Source organism: Oryctolagus cuniculus, chromosome 4 (assembly GCF_964237555.1).
Source record: "Oryctolagus cuniculus chromosome 4, mOryCun1.1, whole genome shotgun sequence".
Taxonomy (NCBI): domain Eukaryota; kingdom Metazoa; phylum Chordata; class Mammalia; order Lagomorpha; family Leporidae; genus Oryctolagus; species Oryctolagus cuniculus.
Window position 1 is genome coordinate 143,729,134 of NC_091435.1, and position 8,885 is coordinate 143,738,018.

General features: G+C 47.0%; 1 pseudogene; it reads left to right on the forward strand.

Annotated features, from left to right (window-relative positions):
- Positions 1 to 5,959: 5,959 nt before the first annotated feature.
- LOC100350833 (succinate dehydrogenase cytochrome b560 subunit, mitochondrial pseudogene) lies at positions 5,960 to 6,463 on the forward strand (annotated as a pseudogene).
- Positions 6,464 to 8,885: the final 2,422 nt, after the last annotated feature.

The following is an 8,885-nucleotide window of genomic DNA, read 5'->3' on the forward strand; positions in this document are numbered from 1 at the left end:
GAGTTACACAGAGAGAGGAGAGGCAGAGAGGGAGAGAGAGAGAGGTCTTCCGTCTGATGGTTCATTCCCCAGATGGCCACAATAGTCAGAGCTGCGAAAATCTGAAGCCAGGAGCCAGGAGCTTCTTCCGGGTCTCCCACGTGGCTGCAGGGGCCCAAGGTCTTGGGCCATCTTCTACTGCTTTCCCAGGCCATAGCAGAGATCTGGATTGGAAAAGGAGTAGCCGGGACTAGAACCGACGCCCATATAGGATGCTGGCGCTTCAGGCCAGGGTGTTAACCTGCTGTGCCACAGTGCCGCCCCCCCACTCTTGTTCGTTCCCCAAATGCCCACAATCACCAGGGCTGTGTTGGGGCTGGACTGAGGCAGGTGCCAGGAATCAGGAATTAAATTCAAGTCTCTGAAGCAGGTGGCAGGGCCCCAACTACTTGCGCCATCACCACTGCCTCCCAGGAGGTGCAATAGCAGGAAGCTGGAATCGGGAGCCAGAGGGGGGAACTCAACCCAGGCCCCAGATGTGGGATGCAGACGTGTGGCTCCGTAGGCCAGACACTTACCCTTCAGACAGAACTCTCAACGCCGGCTGTCCATGTCCTTGCACACTGAAGGTTGTCAGTATGCTTATTCTTTGTAAAGAAAGAATGTGCAGAAACGACGTCCTGTTTTCACCTGCAGCTCTTTGAATATTGCCCACTAAGGAGCACTTTTCCTACATTTGAGAATATTTTAATTCCTACCCTCTGGCTTGCCTGGTCATGTTGGTAAGTAAACATGGTAAAGTAATCCATTATCAGATGGATAATTCCGTTATATGATTGTGTTTTTATATCCTCTTTTAGGGCAATAAATGCCAAATGGGTGGACAGAGGTCTCTACTCCCCAATTATACATAAAATGAATTCTTCCCATTACCGTTTTAGACCACAGAACATTTCAGATTCTTATCTTCTCTGCGTAACTCCAGATTGTATAGTGTTTGTATACACACACACACACACACACACAGCTTAAGAGGTGTGTGAAGCTCACCAAAATAGAACCAAGTTGGCTGGGGCACAGTTTAACCTAGTGGTTAAGATACATGTGTCTCGTATTGGAGTACCCAAGTTTGACTCCTGGCTCTGGCTCCTTGGTCCAGCTTCCTGCTTCCTGCCACCTATGTGGGAGACTTGGATTGTGTTTCCAGCTCTTGGCTTTGGTTCTGGCCTGGCCACAGTCCAGGCGTGGCTACTGCAGACATTTGGGCAGTAAAATAGTGAAAAAGATTTCTCTCTCTCTCTTTTTTTTTTTAACTCTATTTAATGAATATAAATTTCCAAAGTACAGCTTATGGATTACAATGGCTTCCCCCCCCATAACGTCCCTCCCACCCGCAACACTCCCCTTTCCCACTCCCTCTCCCCTTCCATTCACATCAAGATTCATTTTTGATTCTCTTTATATACAGAAGATCAGTTTAGCATACATTAAGTAAAGATTTCAACAGTTTGCTCCCACACAGAAACATAAAGTGAAAAATACTGTTTGAGTACTAGTTATAGCATTAAATCTCAATGTACAGCACACTAAGGACAAAGATCCTACATGAGGAGTAAGTGCACAGTGACTCCTGTTGTTGACTTAACAAATTGACACTCTTTTTTATGGCATCAGTATCACCCTAGGCTCTTGTCATGAGCTGCCAAGGCTATGGAAGCCCCCTGAGTTCACCGACTCTGATCATATTTAGACAAGGCCATGGTCAAAGTGGAAGTTCTCTCCTCCCTTCAGAGAAAGGTACCTCATTCTTTGATGACCCATTCTTTCCACTGGGATCTCACTTGTGGAGATCTTTCATTTAGGTTTTTTTTTTTTTTTTTTTTTTTTTTTTTTTTTTTTTTTTTTTTTTTTGCCAGAGTGTCTTGGCTTTCCATGCCTGAAATACTCTCATGGGCTTTTCAGCCGGATCCACATGCCTTAAGGGCTGATTCTGAGGCCAGAGTGCTGTTTAGGACATCTGCCATTCTATGGGTCTGCTGTGTATCTCACTTCCCATGTTGGATCGTTCTCTCCCTTTTTTATTCTATCGGTTAGTATTAGCAGGTACTAGAATTGTTTATGTGATCCCTTTGGTTCTTAGTCCTATCATTATGATCAATTGTGAACAGAAATTGATCACTGGGACTAGTGAGATGGCATTGGTACATGCCACCTTGATGGGATTGAATTCGAATCCCCTGGTATGTTTCTAACTCTACCGTTTGAGGTAAGTCAGCTTGAGCATGTCCCAAATTGCACATCTCTTCCCTCTCTTATTCCCACTCTTATATTTAACAGCGACTCTCTCTCTCTCTCTCTCTCTCTCTCTCTCTCTCTCTTTCTCTCTCTCCCTCTTTCCTTCTCTCCCTCAGCCTGCACTGTGGTGCAGTAGGTTAAGTTGCCAGTTGAGATGTTGGCATCCCATATAAGGACCAGTCTGAGTCCTGGTTGATCCACTTCTGATCTAGCTCTCTGCTATGGCCTGGGAAAGAAGCAGAAGATGACCCAAATCTCTGGGCCCCTGTACCCATGAGGGACACCCAGAGTTCTGATACCTGGCTTTGGCCTGGCCCGACTCCAGCCATTGCAGCCATTTGGGGAGTGAACCAGTGGATGGAAGGTCTCTCTCCTCTATCTGCAACTCTGCCTTTCAAGTAAATAAATTTTTTTCTTAAAAAAAAAAAAACTCTATCTCTTGCTTATCTGAAAGAAAGAAAAGAGAAAGAAATGAGAGAAGGAAAGAAAGAAATGAGAAAGAAAGAAAGAACGGAGGAAAGAGCAAATTTGTTAACATGGCGTCTGGTTGGGGGTGGATACCTGGTTGGCTTCTTACAGGCACGCACTGAATCTTCCAGATCGTCAGGGCAGGTCTACCTGAAGCCACCTTTGGGGATGTTTATGAAGACTGCGAAGAAGCTTGTTAATGAGACTGAACGTATTATTTTACTGTACAGTGAACCTAAATATCGATGTACACATCTGATGAAACACATATAGATGGATTCTGGGACCAATTTCCCCTTTCTCCTCACTAGGGAGCTTGTGAACGTCTTCACGTGGCTTGGTGACGGAGTGGCCATTTCTGGCCCATGTGCTGCCTAGCGAGCGGGTTCCTGGGGGGCCTCACTGTGTGTCGGCAGCTCTGGCTGTGCCCAGACATGTCCTTAGCCAGGCCCACAGCTGCTATCGATGGTTCTGCTTTGCTCTTTCCTTCATGTTTCAGTTCACTGTAGGGGTGCAGTGTAACCAGGAGAGTAAAGCTCACTGTTTTTCCTTCCTACTGGTGTGTTCTGCAAGGCGTAACGGAGGAACTGACTCCAGACGGTGCAAGCTCCAGACCAGCCTACTTACTCAGGCTCCACCCAGACCCCGCTGTGCCTGCTGGTGGACGGCAGTGCCAGCCGGCTCTGTCGATTTCCCCTCATTCTTAGATGACAGAAGGACCACAAGATGGAGGAACCAAGAACCAGCCACACTTTAGACATCGGCATGTCCACCCTAACAATGGTGCACCTGCTGTATTTGTCCCCAGGTGGTACCGTTTGTCAACATTCCTTCCCTCTGAATAAGCGCCTATCCTCAGGGACAGTCTTGAAATGAAAAAAAAAAAAAAACAATAATAATGGCAAAGAAGAAATGAGGACAATGAAATTTTTTTCTTTCATCAAATGACTGTTTATAATCATGCCAGCAAGTAAACAAAATTAACATATAGCAGATGCAGAAAAATATAGTTTTTTATTTACAGTAGGATTTTTAAGTAAGGGAAAAATTGCAGTGTAGTTTGCACTCTGTTTTACATTTTATAGACAAGAAAAGCTCTTGACTGGGTGCCAGCATTGTGGCAGAGTGGGTTGAGCTGCAGCCTGTGATGCAAACATCCCATATGAGCACCAGTTCGAGTCCCTGCTGCTCCACTTCCAATGCAGCTCCCTGCTAACAGCCTGGGAAAGCAGTGGAAGATGGCCAGAGTGCTTGGGCCCCAGCCACCCACATGGAAGACCTGGATGGAGTTCCAGGCTCCTGGTATTGGTCTGGCCCAGCCCAAGCCACTGGGGCCATTTGGGGAGTGAAATCAGTGGATAGAAATGCTCTCTTTCTCTCTGTTTCTCCTTCTCTGTCTTCTCTGTCTTTCAAATAAATAATTAAATATTAAGGGAAAAAGAAAAAAAATCCAGTGTTCTGACAGAATGACAGAACTGAGGTAACGCGTGCTCTTTGTCTTTATAATAACCATGTTATATTGTTCATTTCAAATGTACTTATTAGGCACAGGACCATGTGATACTGCAGGAGCTAGAGACGTGGCTGTTAAACTCTGCCCGAGGCCAACACAATGACTCAAGAACTTACTCCCAGAGAGTGTGTGCAGCTTGGGCCGCGTGCGCTGGGTCAGCCTGCCGGCCAGGGCTGTGAAGCGGTCATGGAGGCCCTTGCCATCCTTGTCAACCGCCCCTTCTTTGGGGGTATTTCACACCCTCATCTTCTTCTACTACTTCAGGATGGAGTTTGCTCCAGGGAGCTAACATGGCCGGTGGGTCACTGACGCTAAATATCAGATCCAGAAAGCAGTGGTCTGTGTCTGTGTGGCCGAGAGCAAGGGCTGTGCCATCCTGGAGGTGGGCTCTGCGTTGGAGCAGTGGACATTTTCCTGGGGGGTGCAATGCAGTGTGGCTTTGGCAATGACCTTGGTGAGTGGATGCCTGCAATCAGGATGCCTCTTAGTGGTATTTCAGCATGCGGTTGTCTCTGAAGTCCTCACGGAGGCACGATTGCTATGGTCCCCACAGGGCCCTGAGTCTCTGAAGCTTGCCTGGGCTGTGGGGCCCAGGCCCAGGAGGCACTGCGGCAATTAAGAGATTTTCTCCAGGGGGCCCTGGGTGTATGTATCTTCCATCCAGTGTTACGGTTGGTGCTTCTTTCTGCCAAGCTTCATAGCAACTGGGCCTCCCAGTCCTTCGCAGCCTCATAGCAGAGTGGGAGGAAGGTGTAAACAAATCAAAGCAAACAAAACGACTCACTTCTGGTGAGGACAGACCACGCTAGTGGAATGGCCATTCGATTCAAAAAGTCTGCTTCATCTCAAAGACATAGTGCTGACCTATGGCGTGTCCTGCTGAGGCTGTAACTTAGCAGGACTGGGCCTTTTGTCCCCAGAGGCCAGGGGGAGGGAGCCTGGGAGGCTGGGAAGATGCCCTGCTGGACATGGGGAGCGTTGACGAAGTGCTCCCATTCATTGGCTGAGCGACAGCATCAGTCATTCATTCACAGGCACAAGGTCTAAATTGCAGAACCAATTAACAGCACTAATAGCCCTTGCCTGAATTAATCTTTGAGACAAAAGGGAGGAGAAGTAGAAGTGCTATTAGCAAATCAAGCTGTACCATCCCTGCTTTATTGCGGAAATCTCAGTGTCTGTATGTGGCTATTGTGTGCTGACTGCAATTACAGCCCTCATTTAAAAATGATTAAGTGGTTATAATTATTTTTCAATTAAAACTTATATCTTCCATTTATGCAACATTTCAGACTTCAATTAAACTTCCTTTTAAAAGTGCCACTGAACCAAAAGATTCCCGTTGCCTCCTTTACCAGGAAACCCTCAACTCAACCCAGATAGGATTTTGATTTCCAGCCTTCAGAATTAGTTCTACTAAATTTGCACAAGCGATAAGTGAGCAGGGCCTGCTGGAAGTGACCACCACCACCTTGGGTGTGGGGCAGAGGGGTGGTTCCAGGCCCTTCCGGAGGAGGCCCGTGCAATTTGCGCTGTCATTGAAGGCAGTGTCTCTGTAAGAGTGTTCACCAGAAGCTCAGTATTTAGAGCAGCACTCTCAGCTGTGCCCTTGCGACAGTAACACGGCACTGATGGAACGCCATGACGTTCTCAACAATTCAACTCTTTTAAAAACTAGAGCAGCCTTGCAGGCTGAAACCCAAGATGGCCGCATGCTTGCTGAGACACGTTGGCCGTCGCTGCCTCTGAGCCTACCACGGTTCACAGCTGAGTCAGAAAGGTGGTTGCTGTGGAAACCATGACCAAAGACGGGATGGAACATTTCTGGAGTAAGAACGCAGGTTCAAGCTGTCCTATGTCTTGCCACGTCACTCTCCGCCTTTGGTCTCTCCTCATGGCGATGTCCATTTGCCATTGTTGCACCAGTATTGCCTTGGGTGCAGGGCTCCCCCTCTGGCTTCTTGGCCCTGTCACACCTGGGAACTTTGGGTCCTGTCTGGAACTTGTGAAGTCCCGGTGTCTGGGGCCAGCGTGGATCCACACAGCTAAGTTTGCGCTCGTCTTCCCTCTCACGTGTCACACTGGAATGGGATCCGACGCTTGGTGTGGGACCTAGAAGAAGGGCTGGAGATTCCCCAGCTATGCCAGTCTGGAGTGGCTGTCTTGGTTCTTACCGCGCTGTCCTCTGTAGGGCTGGCAGCCACGTGAAGAGTTGAAGTTCCTAGCATCATCTTTCTGCAAATTACTGCACTGATTTATGTTCATGTTTGTCATTCTCATCTCCAGCCAGGGCAGAGTTTGGATTTGTTTAGATCCCTTTGTGCTTGGTGGGTCCCCTTGGGGCTCGGCAGTGGTACAGTAGCTTACAGAACCACACTAGTGGAAGAGGGTCCACTTCCCTCTTGTTTCTAAAGATGCAGTAGCTGCAAAACCTCACTTCTCCTGCCCTCAGCTAGCAGCCTACCCTGCCCCTAGGAGCCCTTATTCTCTCTCCACAGTGGGCTTTGAGATGTGCTGAGGGTCAGCTCCTGGCTCCTTCTTCCTGGGACAGTAGAAACAACACCACGTCTGTGGGACTAGGGGGAGCGGAGGCTTTGGGTGCAGTGCACTGGCTGCAGGTTGCTGACTGATGGGATGATTTTGTTCATCCATCGGAGCCCAGAGCCTTTAGCACCTACACATTATGACTGAAAGAAGAGAAGGGGAGTGGAGGGGAAGTAGCCTGTCCCAGCGAGCAGGAGACAAAGTGGGTGAGCTGGTTCTGGGAGCAAATCCTTTGGGAGGAAGATATGTAGGTCATGATCCAACAGGAAGACCTGTAAAATTATTGTTGAATATACTAAAGCTTATTTATTTTTGCCTTTCTAGAAAAACAAACCTCCTAGTGCCACCTTTTCTAATGCAAATTCCTGTACCATCTTTTTCTGAAGCTGACAAAATAGTTATTAAAAAATCTGTGGGGGCTGGTGCTTTGGCATAGCGGGTAAAGCTGCCACCTGCAGTTTTAGCATCCCATATGGGTGCCGGTTCGAGACATGGCTGCTCCATTTCCCATCCAGCTCTCTACTATGGCCTGGGAAAGCAGTAGAAGATGGCCCAAGTCCTTGGGCCCCTGCACTTATGTGGGAAACACGGAGGAAGCTCCTGGCTCCTGGCTTTGGATTGATTCAACTCCGGCCGTTGCAGCCAACTGGGAAGTGAACCAGCGGATGGAAGACCTCTCTCTCTCTCTCTCTCTCTCTCTCTCTCTCTGCCTCTCCTTCTCTCTCTATGTAACTCTGACTTTCAAATAAATAAATAAACCTTAAAAAAATCTGTGGTGGTTGCAGGGTTTTCTCCTTAAAACCTGTCTTATCTTTCTTGTGTTTCTTGAGGAAAGGAATTGCTAGAAATTATGGCTAAACCATGGCCCTTTTTATTTTGCTCCTGTAATGCATGTTCTTGGGAGTGTGACCCTCATGGGACATCAAGTGTCATGTGTGGTGGTGCAGAAAAGGGCTGGGAGCCCCTGGGGCCTGGCGGTTTCCCTCTAGGGTGCTTCACAGAGCCCTGCTCACCAACTTCAGTGAGGACCAGATTGTGAAAAGCAATTCTTGGGCTCAGGGAAGCAATGTGGGGTGTCAGATACTGTCCTAATAGTGGGCAAGCCTGACCCTGTTTTTGAACTGGTTATTCTGAGTTAATCACACAGTTAGGGCTTAATTAATATGTCTGGATTTCAGATCTTGCTTACATCCCTACTGTTTCTCTTGGAACTGAGCACTGAACGTCAATGATTTTATGTAGCTATGGAGGAGATCTATGATGTAGAGTTTTAGGGCTAGACTTCCAGATGAGATGAGAGATGTTGTTCAGAGAAGATAAGAGTTTTGCCTCTCGTTACATAGCTAATAAGTGCAGGGTTGGATCTACTTGTCTGTTCTGATGCCTGTATCTAACACACCAGTGCTACCATGGCCTTACAGAGTCTGGTGCCTGGTAGACAAGGGCCACTCTCCCCTGTCCTGACCCTTGCCGTCCCCTCCCCCCCCACATTTTCCTCTTCTTCAAAACAGTCCTTGGCCCTGAATTTAAGGATGACCTTGTCACACTCCATGAATAAGGCCCCGCTGGGATATTGACTGGGTATTGATTGGAATTACAGTCAATGTATAGGTTACTCTGGGAAGACTCGACATCTTTATGAGATTAAGTCTGCCTGTCTCTAGGCATACAGCATTTTTCTGCTTTTCGGTATCTTCTTTCATGTACTTCAACAACATTTTATAACTTTTTTTCCCATAAGAACAGCTTTAAAGCATCTACACTGTAGGTCTGCTATATGAACTACATCTATTTACCCTGACTCCTTACAGATTTTTATATTTTGGGGTGAATGAGACCTTTTTCTAGTATCACCACTCATTGACTATTTCCACTGTATAGAATTTCAACTGCATTTTGTATATAAAGTTGGTCTCATGTAAGTTTGTTGATTTCTCCTATTTCCTATTTTATTTTGCTTTTTCAATTCTTTTATCAAGCTGTTTGTCTTCAACACAAGGCTGAATCGAAAAGATAATGGGTTGATTTTGCTTTGTTTTTATTTTTTAAAAATATGTGTTTGTTTATGAAGCAGAAAAAGAGAGAG